Source organism: Acinonyx jubatus, chromosome B3 (assembly GCF_027475565.1).
Source record: "Acinonyx jubatus isolate Ajub_Pintada_27869175 chromosome B3, VMU_Ajub_asm_v1.0, whole genome shotgun sequence".
Taxonomy (NCBI): Eukaryota; Metazoa; Chordata; class Mammalia; order Carnivora; family Felidae; genus Acinonyx; species Acinonyx jubatus.
Genome location: NC_069386.1, coordinates 66352374 through 66378957, shown reverse-complemented (window position 1 = coordinate 66378957; position 26584 = coordinate 66352374). Strand labels below are relative to the sequence as shown.

General features: G+C 37.2%; 1 protein-coding gene across 10 annotated transcripts in view; it reads right to left on the bottom strand.

Annotated features, from left to right (window-relative positions):
- The window catches only part of DPH6 (diphthamine biosynthesis 6), a 433974-nt gene that overhangs the window by 41662 nt on the left and 365728 nt on the right, over window positions 1-26584 (bottom strand). For 3 of the 10 annotated variants that reach the window (XR_008299245.1, XR_008299246.1, XR_008299247.1), the window contains one exon: window positions 2499-2642. The exons of the other annotated variants lie outside the window; for them this stretch is intronic. The gene's annotated coding sequence lies outside the window, so the exon portion shown is untranslated. The remainder of the gene's footprint in view (window positions 1-2498; window positions 2643-26584) is intronic. 10 annotated transcript variants of the gene reach the window in all.

Below are 26584 nucleotides of genomic sequence, written 5' to 3'. Positions count from 1 at the left end.
GCTGCTGCACTCTACATGAACTTTTAATCTTGTTTGGTCTCATTTTACCCTTCTACATTTGTAACCCCTGGAATAGATTTCATTTTCTCTTAGGGACATTTGGAAGGAGAAGAGCCTATTCCTGAGTGTTTTTAAATATAAGAAAAGTTGCTTTCATGCTTTAAAATCAGAAAAAGACAGGGTCGCCTTCAGTGTCCAGCACTTGGTTTCGGCTCAGGTGATGATCTCATAGTTTGTGAGATTGAGCCCTGTGTCGGGCTGTGTGCTGCTGACAATGTGGAGCCTGCTTGGGATTCTTTATCCCTTTTTTCTCTTTCCCTCCCTGCTCGTGCTCTCTCTCTTTAATCATGAATAAACTTAAAAAAAAAAAAATAACTAAAATCAGAGAAAGTCAGGCGCTGCGTATAGCGTGAAAGGAAGAATAACTCACTTGTATAGTTAGCCCCTACCATTTAGATAGTTTGCTTTTCACATTTTAGGGCAAGAAATGCTTAATAATAGTGTATCCATTGTCCATCAAGTTGAAATGCTATGCAACATGGGTTGTTCACCTGAACCAAGAGAGGCGGAGATATCTAGAAGTCAAGAAGTGCAAGGAGAAATTGAGCCACCACCAGCCATCCAAGTTTACCTTTGGGATACCGGTTTTTGAGAAACGCTCATTAACTGCACTCCTCAGAAATACAAATGAAGATATAGGGTATGTGTATGTATGTATAGGTATATACTTGTGTATATATACATATGGAGAGAGAAAGAGAGAAAGGGAAGGTGGGAGGGTGGGAGAGAGGGAAAGAGGGAGAGGGAAGCTTCAGGAATATTTATAAACTAAAGGTAGCACCCTAAATTTTACCAGGAGGTTGAAAAGTAGTCCTTGTTGACAAAATAAATGAAGTGGTACATATATTCTGTGCAAATAATGCTGTAAAGCAAATAGTCTCATATGCTCCAGCTAAGGTATCTGGATAGTTTTTAAAGGTGTTTTTTTCTTCTTAAAATATGATGCAATGATCCAACACGGAGGAAATGAAGGTGGCAAAAATCTATGACAAAATCTGAATCATGAAGAAAAAGTTCAAAACTCGCTGGCATAGTTCAAGAGAAGCAACACCAAGTGCTTTTTAAAATACGATGTTGTCAAGTCCAACCATCATGAAGTGGAAGGATTCCAAACTTGGGTGTAGGCGATTGATCTTGAATAGTTGTACCCCATCTATTCTGGATGGTTTGATGTTAGCTTCGTGAGTGAGTTTTGGGCTAAAAAGTGCCAGGGCATTAAGTTCCTGTTAATCTTTCAGCTGATATGAAAATATTTACATTGAAAATTTGCATAACTACTGAGGTAAATGGATAATTAAATGCATGCATCTTATTTGAGTCCTGAACCCCAAGAAGTGTTGATGACAATAACCATAATAGTAACTGAAACTAACATTATTTACTATGTACAGGCATTGTGTTGGATGCATTCCGTGCGTTGTCTCATTTACTCCCCACAACATCCAGAGGCTGCCTTTTGTTATCCCCTCTATTTTACAGACGAGAAAATGGAGGCTTAGGGAAGTTAAATAACCAGGCTTTCCGAACTCGGTGAAAATTTGGGCTCTACTGAGTTTCAGAAACGTTCTGGGATAACAAATTGAATCATCCTGCTCTTCTGTGATTATTGGCTCTTAGCACTGCAGTTTTAGGAATCAATATAGTGCACGGGTTCTGTAAATGTGCCTCTTAATAAGTTAATAAAACAGAGATATTCTCATTGCCTCTCCATCAAAGTTTCAGGGAAAAAATGAGAATATTAAATGCAGTAGGATAGGGAAGATCTGCTCCATTTGCTCTGCAATGATAATCTTTTACAAAAGAGGATTTTTATTATTAATTCTTTGCCTTCTGGGGATATTATAATTTTCTAGAATATAGAACTGCCTTAAGCACAGTAATTTGCTGAGCTAGACTGAATCTCAAAATGTTTCAAATGAGCTGATAAACAAGTGCATAATTAGCCATTATTAGATCAAGTCTGTATGTTACTGATATCCAGATGAACAAACCAATGGATAGGCAAATTGTAGATATAGTTTAAAAAACTAAGAGCCTGTGTTATATTTTTGCATGCTTTGTAACTTGTCCTTTAAAGAATTAAAAACCACATTTCATTTGCCTTTTTGAAAAAAGAAATTTAGATTATTCTATCAAATAAATCCTTGGAGACTTAATCATTAAACACATACTTCCATGTATGAATAATGAAGGATTTGTGTGTTAAATGCAGCTCATGCTTTAAAAATGAATAGATGGTGGGATTTTTTTTTTTTTTCAATTAAAACTTGCCTCAAATCTATTGGTTGCATGGGTAATGCTCTTTCATACCCCTTTTGAGTTCTGGTTCAAGTCCAGAGTACAAAATACATTTGGCCCTGATTATGAAAATAAAAGGTTTTGCATGCTCAAATCAGAAAAGGAAAATACAGTCAGCTTTTATGCTTAAACACACACACCTTTTTCAATTGGTTAACATCCAGTCCAAAATGTATCCATGTTACAGTTAAACCCTCTTTCCCCTCATTTTTCATTTTTCAGGAACTTGACACTGGATCATAAAATGTTGCTCTGGGCTGGAATTCGTCATGCAGGTTTACAGCCTAGGAGTAAGGTTTTTATTTTTAATATTAAAATCAGCTCAACAGTTTTGAGGATCAAATAAAGAAAAGAGACATCTGCAGAACGAAAACAAATTCTAAGCTGGCTTAATTTAAACAAAACGGTAGTTTACGCTATGAATTTAGGGGCCACAAAGCAAAACAGGTAAATGTGTGGGGTCATCTTTGAATAGAAAGTGCTGCAGCAGCAATTTTCCTGAGGATTTCTAAAATTAGAAAGTTGATATTTTGTCTTTAATGGTTTATGTGTGTGTTGGGAGGGCAGACCAGATAATTTCTTGAGGCTTTTTGAAGATCAATGATTCTGTGATTTACATCTATCTGTATTTCAGATGCCAACAATAAAGTGTGAACTGGCAATCTGCAACTGTGCAATGGGTACAAGGCCATATGTGAACGAGCCTAGTTGGAAAATGAATTTGTCACTAGACAAAAACAAGTATTTTGACCTTTGACGATTTTAACAGCTTCCAAAATTTTATGCCATTCTTATGCTTCCCATTATCACCAGTCCTCCATTTGATGCCAACTAATAGCCTTAGGTAAAATTTTATTGTCGTTGGGTTCAAGTTCTGCTTTTATTACAATGATTATATATATCCACGGTCTGCATTTTTTTTTTTTGTTGTTTGTTTCAGCCTTAATTTATTACAGATCTTGGGTCCTGTTAATGTTCTTATATTTACATATCTTCAACTAGTCCTTTCATTTGGTAAATTGGCATGCATTCTCTTTGCATATTTACATGGTTCCTGAAATAGACCATTTATATCCTCAGAGTTAAAGCCGTAAGGCCATCTGGGCTACAAATCTAAGGAGTGCCAGTTTTTCTTTCCATAGGTGTGTCCCCTGTACCCAACTCACAATGAGAAAATAAGACCTTTGGTTCATAAGATATCAGCATAATTGCTTTGATGTTTTCCAAAGGCATTAGAGAAGTGTTCAACTTTTTTAGAATGTTCCGATTTTGTCAGGGACATTTTGCCATTGTGTATTTGATAGGAAATCTGATCTTTACACTTTATAACCTTTCTGTACTAAATTCATAAAAATGACATGAGTATTCTCCAAAGTCCAAGATGCCTCATTAGGATTTTATTAATGAGCCTTTTAAAGATACTCTCTCCCTAAATGGGAAATTATATTTGGTTCAGAATAAATGAAGCTACACACTTACAAGATCTGAGTTGATTTAAGGCTCTGAAGCAAAGAAACTTAAGCAGATTTCAAATTTGGAGCAATATACTGTCATAGTCCCAGAATAAGAATAGTATATCTAATTTGATTATACTATCACAACATGTAATGCTACACATATTTTCAGAGTTAAGTAAATATTATTACAGAAATCTGGGTCATTACTGGGCTGCAGTGTAATGCATAAATAAAATAAGGTAGGGAAAAAGTTTCACTAAATTTTATTTCAATTCCTTGCTTTCCCTGAATATTTCATCGCTGGCATTATTGTATTAAACCACAGTTTTGCTGTTGATGAGAGACACACAAAACAGCTTGTCTGGCATTTGATTCCTCTACAAATTTTAAGGTCAAAAGTTATTTCTCACAAATGTATGCCTTCAGTTGATATTGAATATTTGAGCTAGGCTTTTGCTCTGAAAGGATTCTGAACGACCCCTTTAATGGACAATGTTTGTATTGTTACATTAAAACCCAGGAAACGAACTGAAGATACAACTGCTGTTGCTATAAACAAAGGAGGAAAAAAGACCCCCAATCATCTTAAATAAGTTGTTTCCTTACAGATGTGAACAGAAAAACATTGCAAAATAACTACAAAATCATACCTGTCATTTGTTTCTGACTTGTATGAGGAAGTAAGTAAAAACTACCTTGGGGCAAAAGAAAATGTGAACCTAAATCCTTTATTTTAACTTTTTTTTAATGTTTATTTATTTATTTTAGAGACAGTGAGAGAGAGAGAGAGAGAGAGAGAGAGAGGACGTGAGCAGGGTAGGAACAGAGAGTCAGCACAAAGCCCAATGCCGCGCTTGAACTCACGAGTTGTGAGATCATGACCTGAGCTGAAACCAAGAGTCCAACGTTTAACCTACTGAGTCACCTAGGTGCCCCATATTTTTCACTTTTTATTTATTTTTCTGGTTTTATTGAGAAATAATTGACATACATGTCTGTATAAATTTAAGATCTATAACATGATGGTTTGAGTTACATATGCTGTGAAATGATTATCACGAGTTCAGCTACCATCTATCATCTCATATACATACAATATAAAGAAAATAAAGAAGAAAAAAATGTTCTTGTGATGAGAACTCTTAGGATTTACACTCATAACAATTTTCCTCCATATCTTACAACAGCATCAACTACTGTCATCATGCTTTACATTACATCCCCAGTACTTCTTTATCTTATACTTGGAAGTTTATACCTTTTGACCATCTTCCTCCAATTCCTTCTCCTCCTAGTCCCCTGCTTTTGGTAACCACAGATCTGGTTTCTTTTTCTATGAGTTTGTTTGTTTTTGTTTTGTTTTATTTTTAGTTTCCACATACAAATGAGATCATACAGTGTTTTTCTTTCTCTGACTTATTTCACTTAGTATAATGCCTTCAAGTTCCATCCATGTTGTCACAAATGGTAGATTTCCTTATTTTTTATGGCTAACTAATATTCCATTATATATATACACACACACACATATATACACACATATATAGAGAGATATATACATATATATGAATAAAGAAGTGATATATATATCACAACTTAAAGAAGTTTATATATAAGTGTGTATATATATATATATATCACAGTTATATATAAGTATATATATATCACAACTTCTTTATTCATCCATTGATGGTCACTTAGGTTGTATCCGTGTCTAGATTCTTATAAATAACGCTGCTATGTATGTGAGGGGTACAGACATATTTCTGAGTTAGTGTTTTTGTTTCCTTCAGACGTATTTCCAGAAGGGGAATTGCTGTATCATATGGTAGTTCTACTTTGAATTTTTTGAGGACCCCTCTTACTGTTTTCCATTGTGGCGGCACCAATTTACAACCTCACCCACAGTGCACAGGGTAAACCTAAGTTCTGATGAACAAATTTCACAGTAGATAATTCTTCTGTTTTTGGGTTTCTGCCATCAAAACACAATTGATAATTAAGAATCAGAGGCCATGAATCACCAAGAAACATCAACAGACAGCTTCCAGGGAAACAGAAGCTGCAGACATAGCTATAGACATCCTGGACTAGAAACAGTGGAATGTGTGCAAGATGTTTGCACCAGCAAAAAAGAGCTATTAAAGGGGGAGTGTGATTTTTGTTTTAATTGTTTGACTGAAACCAGCAGTGAGGATAATTATTGCTTAAAATGAACTTTGATACCATTCTACTATATTAGTTCTATTAAAAATATTTGTATGACAGCCCCTCAAAAAGTTAAACATACAAGTGCCATTGATCCAACAATTCCACTTCAGGGTATGTGCCCTAAATAATGGAAAGGGGGGACTCAAACAGATATTTGGACACCAATGTTTGCAGCAGCATTATTCACAACAGCCAAAATGTGGAAACAATTCAGATGTTCATTAGCAGATTATTGGATAAACAGAATACATATGACGACAATGGTATATACACACGATGGAATATTAGTCTTAAAAAGGAATGAAAAATTCTTACACATGGGGTAATACAGATAAACCTTGAAGATATTATGCTAAGTGAAATAAGCCATACACAAAAGGACAAATACTGTATTATTTCACATATCTGAGATACCTAGAGAAGTCAAATTCATAGGGACATAAAGTGACACAGTGGTTACCAGGGGCTGGAGGAAGGGAAGAATGGGGAATTATTGTTTATCGGGATCGGAGTTTTTGAGACGGTGAAAAGTTCTGGAGATGGATAGTGGTGGTGGTCGCACAACATGTGAATGGAGTTAATGCCACTGAACTGTGCACTTAAAAATTGTTAAAATGGTAAATTTTATTTTACCAAAATGGTAACATTTTATTTTACCAAAATAAAAAAAAATATTCACATGGAGTAACACAAATTATGTCATATTTAAGCATCTTAAACAGTGTGGTAGATCCCTGATATTTACAATAGATTTGGAGACTTTTGTGAATCTCTAATTTTATATGTATGGAATGTTCTGGTTTTCTTCCCAGTTACTTTTCCATTGATAGTTCTTTCTGGTACATCTCCTAACACCAAGGAAAGAAATTCAACTTTTACTTATTTCTTCCCCATGTCTGCAATTTTGCATTGCTGAGACATGAATTTTCTCCCTGAAATGGTTTTCTTTTGCTTTGCTTAGAAGGTTCTGGGAATTCTTTCATGTTATACCTCTGATCTACTATCAAATTCAGTATTCTGCCACTGAAGCTATTGAAAACCTCTATTTTTTTTTTTTTTTGGCTAAGAAACATTATTTTTCCAAATTATTTTGTTTCTTGTTTATTTCTGTCAACAGCCCCTAGTAGTTAGCCTTCTTTTTTGAGTCATTTTCCCCCCATAAATCTTCATGACAATTACTGTTGAAAGCAAGTAAAAAAGCAAAGCTGAATAGTAGTGAGGGTGTTAGACGGTAAGATGTAAATACTAGGCAGTCATGTAGGTTCATTCACTGGTTTAGTGATGCTTCTTATAGGTACCTGTGATTCCACTTCTTGCTTCAGAAAAACTACAGGGGTGCCTGGGTGGCTCAGTTAGTTAAGCAGCTGACTTTGCTCAGGTCATGATCTCAGTTTGTGAGTTTGAGCCCCGCGTCGGGCTCTGTGCTAACAGCCCGGGAGCCTGGCGCCTGCTTCCGATTCTGTGTCTCCCTTGCTCTCTGCCCCTCCGCCACTCGCGCTCTGCCTCTGTCTCTCTGTCTCTCTCAAAAATAAATAAACATTAAAAAATAACTAAATAAAAAGAAAAAATACAAATCACTACTTAAATGGGTTCATATTTGCAAAGTCATAAAAACAGTCTCTGACATGTAGCAAACATGATGTAATTTTTAAATTAAGAAATACACACTATGGGCCTTTGGCACGTCAAAATCGATATATAAAAATCAGAAAAATTAGAGCTGAAAATGCCAATGCTGAGTCTTTTGCTGGACAGGAAAGGGGGAACACCTCACAGTGTTGTGAGGGTTTAGGGCTCTTTCTCGAAGTTCTTGTGTCATCCTGTAGTATACAGAAATTTCATTGTGTGTTGATACTCCTCAGCATTCATTCAGCGCCCTTAGTTAGTGCCTGTCTAGAGTAAACGCTCAGTAAGTACCAGTTGAATGAATAAGCCTAGAAATGAATAAATTGCCAAGAGAGACAGGGTTGATCTTCCTTCCCTTTACTCAGGTCTAAGCCGCAGGTGCTGACCTCTTTGTTCTTCTCCACCGGCACCAAGAAACCGTATTGTTTCTTCTAGGTCATGAGGCCAATTTCATAGAATGAGTTTTCTCCAATTAGACAAGCCACAAAATATAAACTGATTTGAACTGGAGACTTAGGAGAAAAGACTACTAAACGTTGAAATGATTAAAGAAATAAGTTTATCAGGAAAGGTAAGGTATGTCTTATAGAACGAAGGCTTCCATGGGAATGGAAAAGGAATACACTGTTTTGCCCACCTTTCATGCATGGAAGGATAGATTAAAAAAAAATCATTCTTAGGGAAGTGAGTTAAACTGTAGAGATGAAAACATTGTACTTCATTAATTTAATTTAAAAATGTTAAGAGAGTGAAGTGAGACATTATTTCCCCATTAATGAATGTTTCCATTTTAAGCTTGGGGAAATGGCAGGTTGGTCTTGCCACACGGTAAGTGATTCTTACAGTTATAGCCATTAGAAATTCCCCCATCATTTCTGAGTGGGTAATTATTACTTGAAATAGCTCTTTCAGAGTGATTATTATAAAATGTACCTATCTTCTGTTGATCTACTGCTTTATTTATCTCATGTTAAAAGATCTTTAGAAACCTTTCTATCATTAATGGACAAATTCCATTTTACAGATACATCCATTAGTTGCCAAGAATAATTCTGATCTGATTAAAGGATAACCATTTAAGGCCAGTAATTCACATATTAAATGCTCAGGGTGGTACATTGTTAAAAAGACCTTACATGTCCAGACCCATTATCCTTTCTCTCTTGGTAGGAGACAATAAATGAGAACCTCAAATAGTGGATGGATCTTCTTTCATCTAGACTAGAGAAAAAGAGGGCTACAAAAATAAGTATACAGTCTGAGGAGTCCTTCCAGAAGGATGTTCAAGGGTCGGTTATGAAATAACAAAACACCACAAATCTCTTTGAGATGGTGGGAAGCTCATCAACAAGGAAAATATTCTTGGATGATTATGATCTCAAATGAGTATTTAAGGAAACAAACATGACAAAATATTTCCAATATCTATGAGGTGTGTCTCAGAAGGATAAAAGTTAATTTATTATTCTTATAGAGCTGTTTTCCATGTGATTAAGATCATAAATAGAATTTATCTGTTTTCATGAGGGGCAATGAAGACTGGAGAGGCAGAAACAGAAATATGCCAATTTTTAACAAAAGTTACGGGTACACTGTAAACTCCTAGAAGGCAGGCTCCTATCCTTCGAGCCTGATGTTCATCCTGACAAATGTTAATCAATAAAAAGTTGCTGAATGAATACCTCAAATTAGTACGTATCTGTTTCCTAACCTCAGTAGAAAATCCACAACCTACAAATATGTTAAGTTCCAGAAGAATTTTGAGGCAGATTGTTTGCAACTTAAAATACATTTCCCCACAGAAGAAACTATCATGGATGGTAGGGGAGTGGGCAGGCCAGCCCTTGAAAGTCACTTAATCTACAACGTAGCAGAGATATTATACATTTGAGATGAACCAGTAGCAGGAAAAAAAATATTGCAGCAATAAAACCAAAGAGAGAAATAATAAAGTTGAATAAAAACTTAAAATTTTCTTGTCTGTTAGTGCTTGAAGAGAAGCAGATTTAAGTATGAAGAGATGTATGGAGATTGTCACAGAGAGGCTTAGAAGCTCAAGGAATTTAGAAGCTGATAGCTTTTTAAAAATTATGTAGAATCCCCCTTCAAAACAGAATTCTACTTATCCATGATAAGAGTCTTTGAATAATTATTTTAACTCTTATCAGCCAAGATTAAAGTGCTTTTTAAAATTCAAAAATGGAATGGTAAAAAGGGGAAAAGAGAGGAACAAGTGAAGAAAAATCAGGTAAACCAAACAACAGCCAAGATGAAAATACTATAATCCATATCAGTCTAGGCCCTCCCCTGCTCCAGGCTCTAAGAGTATAAAAATCGATAGGACATAATGTCTGCCCTCAAGAAACTGCAAGTGTAGTCAGGTGAGTCAAACTCATAAACAAGTAAAGTGATAAGGAGCATGATAAAGGTAACTGGGCATAATGGGGCCAGAGAGAGGCTGGTGGCCAGAGCCTCCTGAGGGAGTTGGTGAAGGCTCGTGGTGAATCTTGAAGAAGGAACAGGTGCTTCGCAGGCAGATGGGGAGAAAGGGAGAGAGAGCCAGAGAGAAAGAGAGAGAGAACCATCCAGGCTTGGGGAACAGTGTGAGCACATCAACGTGTGCAGAGTACAGAGGCTGACTGGGAGAGAAGAAATGCACTGGGAGATGGGAATGGAGTGGCAAGCCAAGGCCCGGCTGGAGGGAGGAAGGGCTTCCGTGGTTCCCTTGTGGAGCGGACTGACTCATCGTGCAGATGACTGGAAATGTGAGGGTTTTAAACAGGGAAATAACACGATCAAACAGGCATTTTCGAAAGATCACTCTGGCAGCATGATGGAGGATGGATCGGAGGTGTGAAATACTGGTGGCAGAGAAACTGGTTAGAAAGCTGCAAGAGAATGAAAGCTGGGAGTAAATAGCAGGCTAATTATAGAGGCAGCCAGGAGAGCCATTTGGTCTGTTCTCATCTTCATGAAGGGCCTCAGATTTAGACTCCTGATGTTGTCTCCTAATGAGGCTATCCACACTGTCACTGAGATTCATTGTCAGGACTGAACTTTTAAAATATGCTACAAATTCTTTAACCTCATTTTAATGCATCTTTAATGTTTAGTGTACTGAGAGCCTCAAAAAATGGAAGGGATCTGAGTCCTCCCCAATCTCAGAGAAGCCTGTTAACTGTCTCTTTGTAATTTGTGCATAATCTTCTTGAAGACTAAGAAAGGGAGGCATAGGGAAGAGATAAGAGGTAGAGGGTTTCCATAACTGGCACAGATTAGCTTTGTTGCAGTGAAGGGAAGAAAATGTGCATCTCTTTACTCATGAGTTTTTGATGTTTGCAAATGGGTGTGTTCACAGCTTGGGAGCACCTGAACGGTTGTTACGTAATTCTTTCTTTACCTACTTCTACTACAGATGAAGGCCTTGGATTGGCAATATTTTAGGAAAGGGTATTATGTATCTCTAAATGACTCTCAGTTTTCCTGACATAGAAGATGGACTTTGACAAATGACCCAGAGTTAATAATTTTAAACCAAATTATTGGAAGCGACTTATTTCTTTAAGTTTATGTTTCTGGTGTTATGCTTTTTAATGCCTGATAAAAAGCATTATAATCTGCAAAAAAAAAAGCATTTTGTCATTGTTGACTACAGAGGATGAAATTTACTTTTACTTTTTGCTTTCTAAACATATCTAATTAGCTAGTGTTGAAAGGAGGACCAGACATGAGGCAACGTTAGTTAGGGGCTGTTTGTTTCCGGGTAATTGCAGCATAATCACCTGATGAATAAAGGTAAATAGTAATACAGTGTGTTTGAAGAGTTGAATTTTGAGGGTTTTTTTAAAAAACATTTATTCACTAAATGAAATTATTAGCACTTTGCTAAGTGATTAAAATACACTTAAACTTAACACTATTATCTATCCTTCACAAAAGGTCTATAAATCTAGTATATACAAAAATAAAAATACACCTTCAGAACAAAGTGACATGGTTTTAAGGCCAACCTTGAGTGAAATAAAATGTCACAATTTAGTCTTGTATAAATTCAGACTCTAAATAAATCTAATTTATGCCTTCTGAGCTCAGTTGTCCTTGACACATAGAAAACTACAAAAACATATCTCTGCAGAAAGAAAACACTTTTTCCTTGTAGTGATGACTAGATCTTTATCCATATTGGAGAAAGTGATAAAAATGATAGAAGTATTACAGTATTAAGATGAAGAAAGAGGGTCTTCATATTTTTAAAGTTAGCTGTTTCACAACAAGCCAAGGACAGAGAAGGGCTCTTTCTCTTTTGGAACATTTGACTTCACATTTATCAAAGCTCTGAGCCTCAGATAAAGATCACTTCTTTCTTCTTCCTCTGCTTCTGCATTGGACATGCCCTACCTAGATGGCTTGGATGCTAAGGGGACCAAGCCAAAGAAGACGCTGGCTGTATGCTAATTAGTGTTCTCAGGCTTGAGACAGTCTGGGGATCTTTGAGAGGCTTGGCTTTGCTTCTTTCTTGTTGCTCGATCAAGATGAGCATGGTTCTGACAGTTGGTATTGAAACATTATATCATGCAGATATGAAGTTGTACATAAATATTTATTAACTGAAAATGCATAAATAACTTCAAGACCTTTCAGTATTTGAATTGGGATTGTTCAGTAGTAATTATTCGTACGTTTTAAAAAGTTAAAAGTATTTCCCTCATTGGGTGTTGATTTCTTCACCTAGGATTCCTACATGAAGATGCCCCGGGAACGGTCATATATGAAGCAAAGAACTTTATGAAGCAAATTATGATCCTCTTTCATGTTTAAATATGTTCTCTTCATTGAAGTATTGATTTCAGCAGACATTTTTGGGGGGTGGTGGTGAGGAAATTGTTACTGTCAGGTATACTGCCTTAATTAGCTTTCGGCTTTTTTTCTTTTTTGTAAGTCATGCTTCCCTTGACAGGAACAGTGGAGTGATGTATCCCCCACCTCAATAATGTGTGACCCAAATTTTGCGGCATAAATTTTCAACCAGTAGTGGTTTTCTTTCTGCTTTTTTTTTTTAACTGGCGTCAACATTACTTCTTATTCAGCTTAGAGAAAAAACAGGAAGGTTTTGTCTGCAGAAGAATTCACATGGAATCTCCCAATGTATTTCTTTACTTTTGTAACAAACTCAAAAAATCAGAGCTTCTAAGATGTTGCAATGAAGCAAGCAGTCTCATGGGTATAGCTGTGGGCATGTTCCAATACTCACTTCTATCAGGGATCTTCCTAACTTCCCTTCTCCCATGTGATAGTGATTAACTGGAAACTGACAAGAGGAACTTGGGTTTTTATGATGACTAGTCTACACATTTATATTAAACATTTATCCATCATGTTGGGAAAGGCTGATTTACCTTTGGGTATTTAACTCACAGAGTATTCTAAATGTCAGGTTTCTCATAACACAAAAATATAGAGGCTATCAGGTGCCCAAAGTAGTTCCATGTTTTAAGATTTCTTCTCATGAGTAGCATCCACTGGCCTCAATCCATCTGTATATCAAAAAAAAAAAAATCTAATTCTAAGTATGGATTCTAGATTCTAAAGCCTAAGAATAATGAATAAAATCTGAACTATGGAAAACTGAACAACTTCCTAAATGTTACTATTTGCTGGAGACATTTGCATTCAGATCTTCCCTCAAATTAGATCTCTGGCATTCCTTCCTTGCTTTCTAGCATTGCTCCAATGTTATATCTGTTCATGGCTGGGAGGGAGCCAATTTCAAGGATTTATTGCACAAAGAGCTATTTACTGAGACATATGCAATGCTTTCACTATGAAATAAACAGGAGTAGCATGCCTTTAATATAGGTTTTGACAAGAAGAAACAAAACTTATCTGTCTTAAGCACTGTCATACTGTGGGATGCAGGGGAAATACCTTTGCTATTTATTACAGTGTAGTACCTTCCATGGTTTTGGGAATATAGAATTTCACAACTTAGTCTCACATTTTACCTTCCACATGACTTTATATTGTTTCCTAAAAGGTGAAAAGCTATCACCTTACGTGTTTTTAAAATGAGGAGGCCTTTTCATACTGATGGACAAGTCTCCTGTATTCTGCCATGATGGTGTCATTCTCTCTGCCTGCAAGGTTGGAATCAGTCATATGGATTCTTTCATACACTTTGCAAAATTCGGGCAACTTGTCCTCATTCACTATTTCCCTCAAACGTAGATCCTGCTTTGAGGCCTCTCCTCATCTTACCCCTTCTAGGGCAGTCATTCAAACTTTAGTGTGCATATAAGAAATAAAGGAAACTCACAACAATCAGATTCTTTTTTTTTTTTTTTTTAACAGTCAGATTCTTGATCCCAATATCAGGTGATTCAGTGGTCTTAGGAAAAGCACAGGAAACTGAAATTTAGTAACTCACTTAAATATAATCCCTTGTCCAGATTTTAAAAAATTCTATAGTCTTCTTATCTCTGCTGGGTCTTATAAACTATCTCCAAACAAAGAATCCTAAAGATTATATCATCTGCATTCATTCATTCATTCATTCAGGCCTTCAACTATTTATTGAGTACCCATGTTTTCTAGACATTGGGTTTATAGTAGTGACAAAAGCAAACATCATTGACTCCATGGAATTCACAATCTGTGTTTACCGAGGCTTAAGAAGGTGCCTGTATTACTTATCAGATTTGATCCAAACTTTCTTAGTTTGATGTTGAAGATCTTCATTGACCCTGTCTCTTAACTATCATTCAACAAAGATTCTCCCCTGTAGGCAAGTCATTGTCTCTTACTGTTCCTTAGCTTTTCTTGTCTCCATACCAACTCAATCTACATCTGGTCATTGGTCCTAACATTCCTCCTCAGAAATACTGTCCAGTGTTGTAGACAGGGCAAAGAAATGGGAAAGTAAGTTTCATCCATCCATTAAGCACATTTATTGAGACTCAAGCATTGTTGTAGATATGGGAGAATTCAGTAGTGGACAAGACATAAAGTAAACATATAAACAAAAAAAAATCAGATAAATGCTATGCAGGGTGTGGTGACCATGTCTTAGTGGCTACTTTATATTGGGTATATGAAGCTGGGAGCTAAATGTCAAAGATAGTGGCCATGCAAAGTTTGGGGGGGCATTATTGGCAGAAGGAAAAAGCTAGTGAAGACTCTCAGTGAAAATGTATGAAAGAAGAATATAAGGAAGGCCAGTGTGGCTGTTGCATAGTGGGAGATGATAACATGGTAAAGGCTGGGGTCAAACAGGTCCAGATGAGCCAGATGACATAGGGGCAGAAATATGGATTTTATTCTAGGTAGAATGAAATATCATTGGAGGATTTTAAGCAGGGTTGTGATGTGATCTGATTTATCTTTAATGTAGCTGTCTTCAGATGTTGTGTGGAAAATGGATTGTAGAGAGACCAATAAGAGACCAGCTAGGAAGTACGGTAGTAACCCAACTCAATGATAATAGTTGTTCAGATAGGTAGTAATTCAAATGGACAGATTGGGCATATATTATGGAAGTAGTGTCAAGGGGATTGGTGGTGGATTGAATGTGGGTGGTGCAAGAGAAGATTCAAAGATAATTCCTAAGTTTTTTACTTGAGTAACTTGCTGGCTGGTCATATTCTTTATTGACCTAGAGAAGGTTTGGCTAAGGGAGGTGGCAATCCAGTGTCCAAATGGTGGGTGACATGGCTGAAAAGATAGGCTTCCATTGTCAGACTGCAAAAGATTTATAATAAGAGATGAAGAAACTCAAACTTTTTCTGAATTGTGATTTAGGAGACATACATTGATGTGTAGGATAAGTTGGAAGGGGTAGAAATTGCATACCTGCAGTAGGATTTTGGGAGTAAGAATGGTGCTGGATATGAGACAAAGAGAGTCAAAAGTCACAAGAATAATTATACAAGAGCCAAAAAAGATTTAGATAAGAGGTCATACAAAATATAAACAGAAAACATGTTCACTTGAAGATATAAACAGAGCAAGAGTGCAGTACGTTTAGTCATAGATAGCTTCTTGATTGGTAGTTTTGAGAAGAGGAAATGCAGAGAATAGAAAGGAGAGAGCACAGCCAGCTCCTGGGAGAAGGGCTAAGTCTGCTTCAGAGGGAGGAATTTCTCAGTCATGGTTATGTCCCACAAACACACTGATGTGGGAAAGAACCTGGGCTGAAAGAAGAGAGTAGACCCTTAATCTACATATGGTCATTCCTTCACTGGTGGCAAGAGAATTAGAGTGTGTGTGTGTGTGTGTGTGTGTGTGTGTGTGTGTGTGAATAGCAACCCCATCTACATATTAATTACCACATATCTTTTTACTATAAAAAATTTGGGCAATATTGGGATCTTCTAACAGGTTATCTGATAAAACTTACATATTGTAGCATTTCCAGAGCTTGAAATATTGGTTCATAAAATGGAAAACTTTCCTCACCTTTATGAGTTCTATTGCCAATGAACAGTATCTCCAAGGCAGGATGTTTATAAGGAAGATCTTTGTCATGTCAAGGGAGAAAAGCTATTGCTCTTTATGAGAAAATGTTTCTAGTTTACAATTAATTTTATTTTTCTGACTGAGTTTTCTTTCTCCGATATAACAGACTAGATCAATAAGAACTCTGCATCTATAAGTTAGGAAATCTAGACAGGGAAAATCATCAAAGAGAAAGCAGATGATGAAGAAAATCAATATGCTTACCTTCTTGGTATTCCCTTATCCTTCATTTTCCACTTTCCACTCTTGTCTTCACCAAAACCTCACCACTGAAGTTAAATGAATCACTGGAATGAATTTTTTTCTAAAGAAACAAATTTTGGCTCATTTGTGTCAATTGCAAAAGCAGCTGCTTCTTTCCTATATGAGCCATTTTCTGAATAAGTGATTTTTTTTGGTTGGCAAGCTGAGGGATTTTGCCTTAGTCAATAGTTGGCATTATCATCAAATAGGAGCCAAATTAGTCACTGCAAATGAATTAATATCTTCCAGAACCAGAGTTATTTATGCCCTGAGTGATAAACTTGGGAACTGTTAATCAGCGCACTGACAGAATTTGTAAATGAGATCAATGCATCACTGTTGGGGATCTTCCAGGAATGATGGAGGACAGGATGGCTGCCAGAGGACTGGATTCATTTGTTTGCTTGCTCCTTTCTTCCTCTCCTTATTTTCTCTCTTCCCTTCCTTCTTCCCTTCTTCACCTTCCCTTTTCCTCTCTTTCCTTCTTCTCCTTCTCCCTTCCCTCCTTTCTTCTTCCCTCCCTCCCTCCATTCTTTTCTTCCTTCTTTCCCCTATATTGATGATCTATTCTGTGCTAAGTGTCAGGGATATCCTTAAGGAGATCATGTCCTCCACCTTTAAGAATCTAGTGGGGATGTGGCACCTGGGTGGCTCAGTCAGTTGTGCATCTGACTCTTCATCTCAGCTCAGGTCATGATCTCACTGTTTGTAGGAACTGAGTCCCATGTTGGGCTCTGTGCTGACCATGCGGAGCCCACTTGAGATTCTCTCTCTTCCTCTTTCTCTGCCCCTTCCCTCACTCATGCACATGCTCTCTCTCTCTCTCTCTCTCTCTCTCTCTCTCTCTCAAAATAAATAATTAAACTTAAAAAAAATCTAGTGGGGGCATCTGGGTGGCTCAGTCAGTTGAGTGGCTGACTTCAGCTCAGGTCATGATCTCACAGTTCATGGGTTCGAGCCCTGCGTCAGGCTCTGTGCCGACAGCTCAGAGCCTGGAGCCTGCTTCTGATTCTGTGCCTCCCACTCTCTGCCCCTCCCCCATTCACATTCCATCTCTCAAAAATAAATAAAACATTAAAAAAAATTTAAAAAAATCTTGTGAGGAAAAGAACTACATGAAGACATCAGACACCATTAGAGTATAATGCATTAAACACAAGTATAAAGGTCTATAAAAATGTTTTATCATACAGATAAGGAAGATCCTACCTTACCCTAGAGGTGTTAGAAAGGCCCTCACTGAGAAAAACAAACATGAATTTCCCAGGTGGAAAAAGCAGTATTTTAGGCAGAAAATAAAGATATGTGTAAATCCATGGATTTGGGGGAAAACATGATCGTCACTACCAGACCAATCACAATAACAACTAACATTTACTACATACTTACCCTGTGTCAGATATCACGTTATGAACTTTTCATAAATTAATGCTTTGAATTCTTACAAACCACACTATAAAATAGGGTATTATTCCTATTTTCCTGATAAGAATATGAGGTCCCAAATGGTAAAGAAATGTGCCCCAAAGAGGAACTGATATGTTTTTGGAGTTGTAACCACTTCAGTGTATCGGGGTGTGTGTGTGTGTGTGTGTGTGTGTGTGTGTGTGTGTGTGTGTGTGTGTATGTGTGTGTGAGAGGCAGCGGGTAGTAGAAAAAGCCAAGAGATGAGACTGTAAAAATCGTCAGGAGCATGTGTTAATAAACACTAAGATGCACTATAGGAAAGGGTTCAGGTTCATTCTTAAGAAGGACAAACTTGTCCATCTATCCCTCTGTCTGTCCATCTACTCATTTATTAAATATGGAATTTTAAGCAGTATACAGAGAATGAGTAAAAATGAAAGTGGAAGAAGAGAAAAGATGAGGGAAAGGACGTAATGAAAATAGGAATAGGCGTCACTGAATCTTGGCAAACATCTTTGTGTGTTTGCTATATCTTTGTGTGGAAGTTAAAGAACCAATTGAGGAAAGAATGCCACTCTAGCTCGAGTGAGCTGAAGCAGTACCCACTGCAAAGGCCAGAATTTTTCAAAATGATGATTTTTGAAGTCATTTATTCTGATTGACATATGGGTGAAAGATGTCCTGATATCCTCATTCTTATAGCACTGTCATAAGATTTTCACTTGAAAATAATTTTTAAAGGAGGTATAACCAAATTCTTCCTTCATCAAAACACAGTCTTACTAAAGCACTTGTGGAATGTCTGTCTTTAATAATTCTATTGCCCAAATATTTGCTAAGATGACTTATTCATGACATTTATGTCAATCCAAATACATAAGTTAACTTGTTGTTTGGCTTGTTATTTTTAAACCAAGTAAAAGATGTATACATCTAACAAATACACTAACTTTGGTTTTAGAATGGTTGACATGTCGCTCTTCCTTTTGACAGTGATTAGTCAGCAGGAGGAATTGCCTGTTTGGGCTATTCTGAGCTTGCAAGACCCAACTGGCATCAGCCAAATAGTCTCTAAGATGAGGGGGCTTTAGTTGAGTATATCCAGACCTGCTTCTAAGATTATTTAGAGGCAAGTTCAAAAGAAGAAGGGACAGAACACAAATGATGAAAAAATTAACTGCTGTGTTAAAAGATCATCCTGGCCCAAGCCAATTCTAGTGTCAGTCAGCTGACTATATTTTTGTGTAAACATTAGAGAGATAGGATGAAAGTAGTCTATGTTGAGCTTGTGTTTCTTGGCCCATAACTGATTTCTGTTCTCAGAGGCAAACTTTCATAAAAGCTGCACATAATCTGAAAGCACTCCTGGAAGATATTGCCATGAAATGGTAAAACACATGACAGTATAGTGACAGTTTGTAGCATGATAGGCTATGTCTAAGGGCCACCAGTTCCTCATGATGTCCTGAGTAACTAAGTAATTGGTCAGGTATGTGGGTTGGTGTTTGATTCAAGTGAACAGTCAAGTGGTCTTGTAAGTCTATGATTTGGGGGAACAGAGGTGGTCCTTTCTGAAAATGGGATAAACGATGGATTCCCACCAGGAGCTACAGGCCCAGAGTCAACAAAAGTGAAAAAAAAATCCACTGACAGGAGAAAAGAGCTCAGTTCAGAAAAGTCACTGAATAGCTTTGGGGGCAAAGTGTCTTAACCAGGGCCTTTACTGATTTATATTTTCAATCAGCCGTACAGTTGAAGCCCTGCTCGACAGAAGTTGAGGTAGTTAACTGTGTTGTAAGGTGGTGAGAAATGAGCCCCCTAAGTCTGTTGGACAACTTCCCCACGCATTTCATATCTATGGTAATTCTGTCTAGAATTTATCCTTTTTGTCTAATGAAATCTAATGGCATGACTCTGGTCCTCCTTTACATCTTATTAGAACAAAGTTGTCCTGAGGTAACAAAATGTGTTAAATAAACCTGAAAAGCTTTAAATTTTATGGAGCCATGGCCTCCTGTTTAACTGTGTTACTTTCAGCTTTGTAGCCAATCTTGGCAAACTAGGTACCAGAAAAATGAAAAGTGGAACATACATTTTTTTGTGAAATTTTGTTTTTCAGGTAAAATTGGTTTTAAAATTTGCTAATAAGTAGGAAGAGATCAGCTTCTCTCAAGTTACAGATTCAACTGTCCTTATACAATGCAAGGTCTTCAGTGCAGGTTGAAGGTTCACTTGTCCCACTTAATGCTTTTCTGATCTCTCTAATCCAGTCATCTATGCCCCCAGCTCATAAGTGTGCAGTTATGTCTAGAACTATTCCAGGACAAAAATGCTTATTTACCACCAAGATGAAAAATCTTGTCTACAAAAGGTAAGAATCCTAGAAAATCTGTGAGGCTGGCTTTTGGAGTAGGGCCATGAATAAAATCTTCTCTGGATTTTCCCAATGCATTATGATTCAATATATCAGATAAATGAGTTGTTAGAGAATTTACTCTTAATGTAACAAATTTACCACCAATAAAATATTCCATAGGGACACAGTCTTCATGCCTTTTTAAAAATTTTTTTTCATTTATTTACTTTGAGAGAGAGAGAGAGAGGGAGGGAAAGAGAGAGAGAGAGAGAGAGAGAGAGAGAGAGAGAGAGAGAATTCCAAGCAGGCTCTGCACTGTCAGTGAGGTGCCCAATGTGGGGCTCAAACTCATGAACTGTGAGATCATGACCTGAGCTGAAACCAAGAGCCGGGAGGCTTAACTGACTGAGCCACCCACGTGCCCCACAGTCTTCCTCTAGCAATTTTGGGTTGCCATGGATGTCCAGAGGAACTAAACGTATTTAGCCTTGGGGTGACATCTGGGTTACTTTCTGTTTCTAGACTGTTATGTAGAAGTAGTATTATACTTAGAATAGTACTATGCTATAGTATAACTATAACAACTATAAGTAAACAACTATATAGTTAGTAGAATAACTCCATAGCTGCATTGGTGGAATGGAATCTTAATAATCATAGTTGTCCAAAGATGAAATAAACTAATTCAGGGGATGTGACCTCCCATCCCTCACCCCCGGATATGTTCAATAAACGTGTGGATGATCATTTGGCAGGAAGTTTTGTGTCAGAGAGTACTTGGACCAGATTATATGAAAGAACTCTCCAAACCTAAAAGTTCTAAGAATCTGTAATGAGTATTTTTAAAAATTATTTTAAACCATTTTTTTTTGGCGATGGTGGGGATGGGGGGATTAAATCTGAGGAAGGGTTGTTTGCTGGAAGCAAAATGTATTCCTATATTTTTATACTTTTAAGCTTGAAAACTGTTGCATTATTTTATCTATTTTTCAGATAGCTCACTAGAAATAAATATGGAAATTTCCTAAGAGGCTGAATACTAATGAGGTTGTAACTGAATTTGGAATTCTCTTCTAGACGCAATTCCTTGGATGATATAAGGTCCTAAATTTATATATGTTTTACCTTTTTGTTTTCAAAGTTAAAACCTATAAAAATTGATAGATTGGAATAACGAATCCTTTTGTGCCCATCACCCAGTTTCAAGAATTATTAACTCACAGGGTAGAATAATGACCCCCGCAAAGATGTCCATATCCTAAAGCCTGGAACTTGTGAATCTGTTAGGTTACCTAGTAACTAGGAATTATGGTTGCAGATGGAATTTAAGTCGCTAATCAACTGACCTTAGGATAAGGAGATGTGTGTGATTAGGTTGGTCCCACCCAGAGTATCATATTAGCAATTTAAATATCTATTTAACTTTGGTGGTATATATTCAAATCTCTTTTTATAGGTATGCAGACTGGTATCCATCCCCGCTACAGTCAAAGTACACAAATAAGAGCATTGTCTGCCTTTGCTAAGTTGGCAAATACTTGTTTTACTTGAAAATACAAAGAAATTTCTCGATTCATCCTTAAGGATGATTTTATCCTCTTCATACTGTAACAACAGTCTCTTTTTTTTTCTTTTTCAGAAATTTCTTTATAGCTGCTATAAAAAATTACCACAAACTTTGTGGCTTAAAACAGAAAACATTTATTATTTGGTAGCTCTCATAGGTGCAAGAGAGTGCAAGAGGGAGGCAGAGGAGAGAGACCCAGATAGATGCCCACGTGGGAAGGTCTGGGCCTGAGGTTATAGCTGGGCTGAGATGGAGGGAGGGGCCCTGAGCCGAGCATGTGGGTGGGGTGGTCTCTGGAAGCTGGAAAGGATGAGGGATCAGATTCTCATCCAGAGCCTTCCAAAGGCATGGAGGCTTATTGATACCTTGACGTTAGCCTTGTGAGACCCATTTCAGATTTCACCTACAAGAACGATGGTACTTATTATCCAATTTCCATACAAAGGTGAATATTGAAGAGGAAAAATGCATTATTTTATAGAGGCCAGTGACATTTTTTATCCTTATCAAGATATTAAGACTTTCAACAAAATCAGCTAAAATCTATTGTCATTTTCTTCAAAACCGTTCTCTAAATTCCCATTTATATTCTTAGGTACTCTTTTTCGTAGTCTTGATAAATACAGTATTTGAGTTCAAAAATCAACCAATCACTCAACCAGCTGAATGACACACTCTGCAAACACAAACATGAGCAAAAACCAAAAATAAAATGAACCCAAACCAAAGCATTTAAAGATTATAAGCAGTCACTTTTAACAATAGATGCAAATGGCCCGAATGAAATTTCTAATAGATTATTTTATCTTGTTAGTATTAAAATGAAGGACAAAAGATCAATGCCTAGGCTACTGGAGTCATATATCCTAATGGGTCATTTATTTCTTATGTTTAAGTCCTTCCCCTTCAAGGATACTGGACGTATTATCCATAGTCTGCAGTGGGATTCTTTACGTGTTATCATTAGAGGTATGTTCAACTGTAGTGTTTGAGATGTACAGATTATATTCTTTTGGAAGGTTGCATTAGAAATGCTGTGGCAGCATACACTTGTCTTGCACGTGTAAGTTAGAAACACACACCAGAAATACTGAGCATATGGCACAAACTTTCACACACACACACACACACACACACACACACACACACACACACCCAGAGGTACATGACACTCCAAAATCTGAAAAACACATATACTATTTAACATTTTCCTTAATATTTAACATATCATATCATACTTTAGACACTATGAGAAACTAAAATGTATAAAAGTTAAGGGTAGTCGCTAAAGCTACTGTGATGTGTAAACTTGGTTAGGTTGTAGTGCCTAAATTACTTAGTCAAACACCAGTCTAGATGCTGTTATAAAAGTAATTTTTGGATGTGATCAACATTTACAATCAGTAGACTTTGAATAAAGCAGAGTACCCTCCATAATGTGGGTAGGCCTCATGTCATTAATTAAAAGCTTTAAGAGCAAAGTCTAAGGTTTCCTGACGAAAAAGCAAGTCTGTCTCAATACTGCAACATGGAAACATTGCCTGAGTTTCCCACCTGTTGGCCTACATTGCAGATATGGGACTCAAGACCACAACATCAACTCTTACTTGAGTTTCTAGCCTGCTGGCCTCCCCTTTGGATTTGACTTTCTAGCCCCCACAATTGTGTAAGTCAGTTTCTTAAAACCTCTCTATCTGTAGATAGATGGATGGATGGCTAGCTAGCTATATCTCCTATTGGCTCCATTCCTCGGGAGAACGTTTCATTAATATACCTATTATTGCCCAAACAGCTTTCAAATAAGACAATACCTTGATTAATTCTGACATAATTTGATAGTCTCATTTTGGCCACCTATCACTTGCTTTATTTAAATTGAGCCAAAATTTAAGTTTTATTAGTCAAACTTGATAATGAAAACTTTAAAAGCTCAATGGGGCACCTGGGTGGCTCAGCTGGTTAAGCCTCTGACTTCATCTCAGGTCATGCTCTTATGGTTTGTGAGTTCGAGCCCCGCGTTGGGCTCTGTGCTGACAGCTCAGAGCCGGGAGCCTGCTTCGGATTCTGTGTCTCCTTCTCTCTCTGCCCCTCCCCCACTTGTGCTCTGTTTCTCTCTATCAAAAATAAATAAATGTAAAAAAAATTTAAAATAAAAAAAACGTTACTCTTTCTACCAGTATTGCTTGCTGTTTCCTGTGTTTCTTTCTCCACCTTAAACCAGCCCCCAACAACTTTCTTATTCAGCCCATGAATCATCCCTAACACACACTTCATTTTCTAAAATACGAGATCAATGAAGAGCTCTATAGACACTTTGTTGTAGTTTGGGGGTTTATTTGCTTTTTTGGTTCAAATCTCTTTTCAGTGACTATCACTACTGTGTTTCTAATCTCCCTGGTGACTATTTTCTATCAATTTATGTTTAGCCAACAGTTCAAGTAATGTGTGTTGAGTTACTAGCAGAAATAAGCTCAAAAACTCTAGATCAATTACCATAGGCTATCATAAGAAGACTTGCTTTGCCTGCCTTAAAACAAAACCCTTTACTAGGGTTTAAGACAAAGTTGTGTCTTCATTTTCTTCTTTAGATTCAGAGTAACTAATTTGACCAAAACTCTAAAAAGAATTGGAAATAGTTAATTACAGCAATGCAGTCCATGATCGAGAGGCCTGAGTTCCTTTCTAAGTTGATAAAATACTTCAAAATGCATAATTATATAGGACTTTTTTCAAAGCAAAGATACGAAGTTCAAAATAACAAAACTACTCCTCTGCTGTTGCTTAAGAGGGATTTACCCACTAGGCAATTTATAACTCAGATTATGTTCTTAAACAAATGTTACCCAAATAAACCTTCTGAAATCAATGGTACTGGTGTTCAAACATTTCCCTTTATATGGATTTAAATGTGTCCTCTATCATCTGACTGAACCAACTAAAGCCATTTCTCTTAAAGACATCAACAGCTCAAGGGGGAAAAAAAAGTTTTCTCTCCAGGGCTGGGGGAGGACTTTTGCTTTGCACTTTAAAATGTTTGCTCTGTTCCAAGAAGATATTGGGATCAGTTGACTGACAACAGGAAAAATTTTCCTGGCAGAGAAGGAAGCCAGAGGAGATTCATATGCAGACAAAATTTTAACTATCAGGCTGTTTGTATCCCCATGTCTATTCTAATATGCCAAGCTGGGATAAATCAAATGGGCTCTAAAAATGGTAGATAAAAATGTGATTTCGCAATAATTCTGGAGTTTTGCAGAATATCCATCTTGAGCATTTCTTTTTTTCCAAGGAGTTATTTATTACTGGGTGAAGCTATACAGCTATTTCAATATATGTACTACTCTAAGAAAAAAAAATCCTTGAAAACTTTACATTTTAAAGAGTGTTATAAAGATATGATGGTTTTGTTGAAGGGCTAGTGTGAGTTTAAACAGACTGGGGCCCAGGCAGAGATGCCTGAAGTCTGAAGGGAGGAGGGAAACCGGGTCAGATGATATGGTGTAGTTGGATGTGTCCACCTTCCCGCTGGCCATTCCTCCTCAGGGGAGGCCTGGACAGAAGGGTCCTGCTTCAGGGTATGTGTTATGTGTGTACACAACCTGTCTTTATTAGGAGACCCCAGGACTGGCAATCTCTTATTGATGTGGGAATTGGATTCATGGCATAAAATCAAAGAGGACTAAGAACACATGAAAGCGATGTTGGGTAAATTCATGAAGCAAACACTTCAGAGACCTCAGGGTGGACTTTTCTAGTCAGCATTTCATAGCAACTTTATAATCATTAACTTTTTCTTGGTTTCTCAAAGAAAATGTGGTCCTTGTAAGGATTAGAAGAGTATCAGTTTAATCCGGGCCATAATTTATACTCTTTAGAGTATCAATCTATATAAAATTCTATAAAAATAGGATTTTTAAATCCCTCAAGGAGTAGAAGAAATTCTACTTTCTGAGATTAAGGGGAACAAACAACAGATAGGCCTGTTTACTGTCTCTTTTATTGCCTTCAGGGATTTCAGCTGCCCCCTGGCATGAGACCTCCAAGTTGGGTCTTCTAGCCTAACTCTCCTCCCTTTGTTGGTATGAGCCTTGGGCTGTTTTTCTTACTGTGACATTTCATAGGGCGTATAAAATGAAAATTCAAAATGAAGGCACCCAGGGTTGATTCACGGCCTGCTAGACCTATCTGCATTCAATTTTAAATGAACTAAGACTTAAAATATACCTGGTCTAAATATACATCTCATCACAGGAATGCTAAGAGAAGGTGATTAAGTCTTACCCTCATTCTTTCCTGAAGAAGGCACATTGTGAGAACCACTGAAGAAATAATGTAACTTAAATTTGATATAAACTGGACCAAACAGCTAAACAAAAGGCAACAATAATAAAAAAAACAACATGAAAAAGAAAAGCCCCCCAACACAGATAATTCTAAGACTTAATTTAGTTGGAAATTATGTACTGTAAACAGCATATATGATTCTATTCAAAAGTGTAAACTATTCAGGGGAGCCTGGGTGGCGCAGTCAGTTAAGCGCCCGACTTCAGCCAGGTCACGATCTCGCGGTCCGTGAGTTCGAGCCCCGCGTCAGGCTCTGGGCTGATGGCTCGGAGCCTGGAGCCTGTTTCCGATTCTGTGTCTCCCTCTCTCTCTGCCCCTCCCCCGTTCATGCTCTGTCTCTCTCTGTCCCAAAAATAAATAAAAAACGTTGAAAAAAAAAGTGTAAACTATTCAGAAAGACTGAAATTTATTTTATTAATGATAAGTTTATAAAGCTGTTAACTTCCTAATGATGTTTCAGGTTAGAAGTTGCCTTCGAGGGGCATCTGGGTGGGACTGAAATTT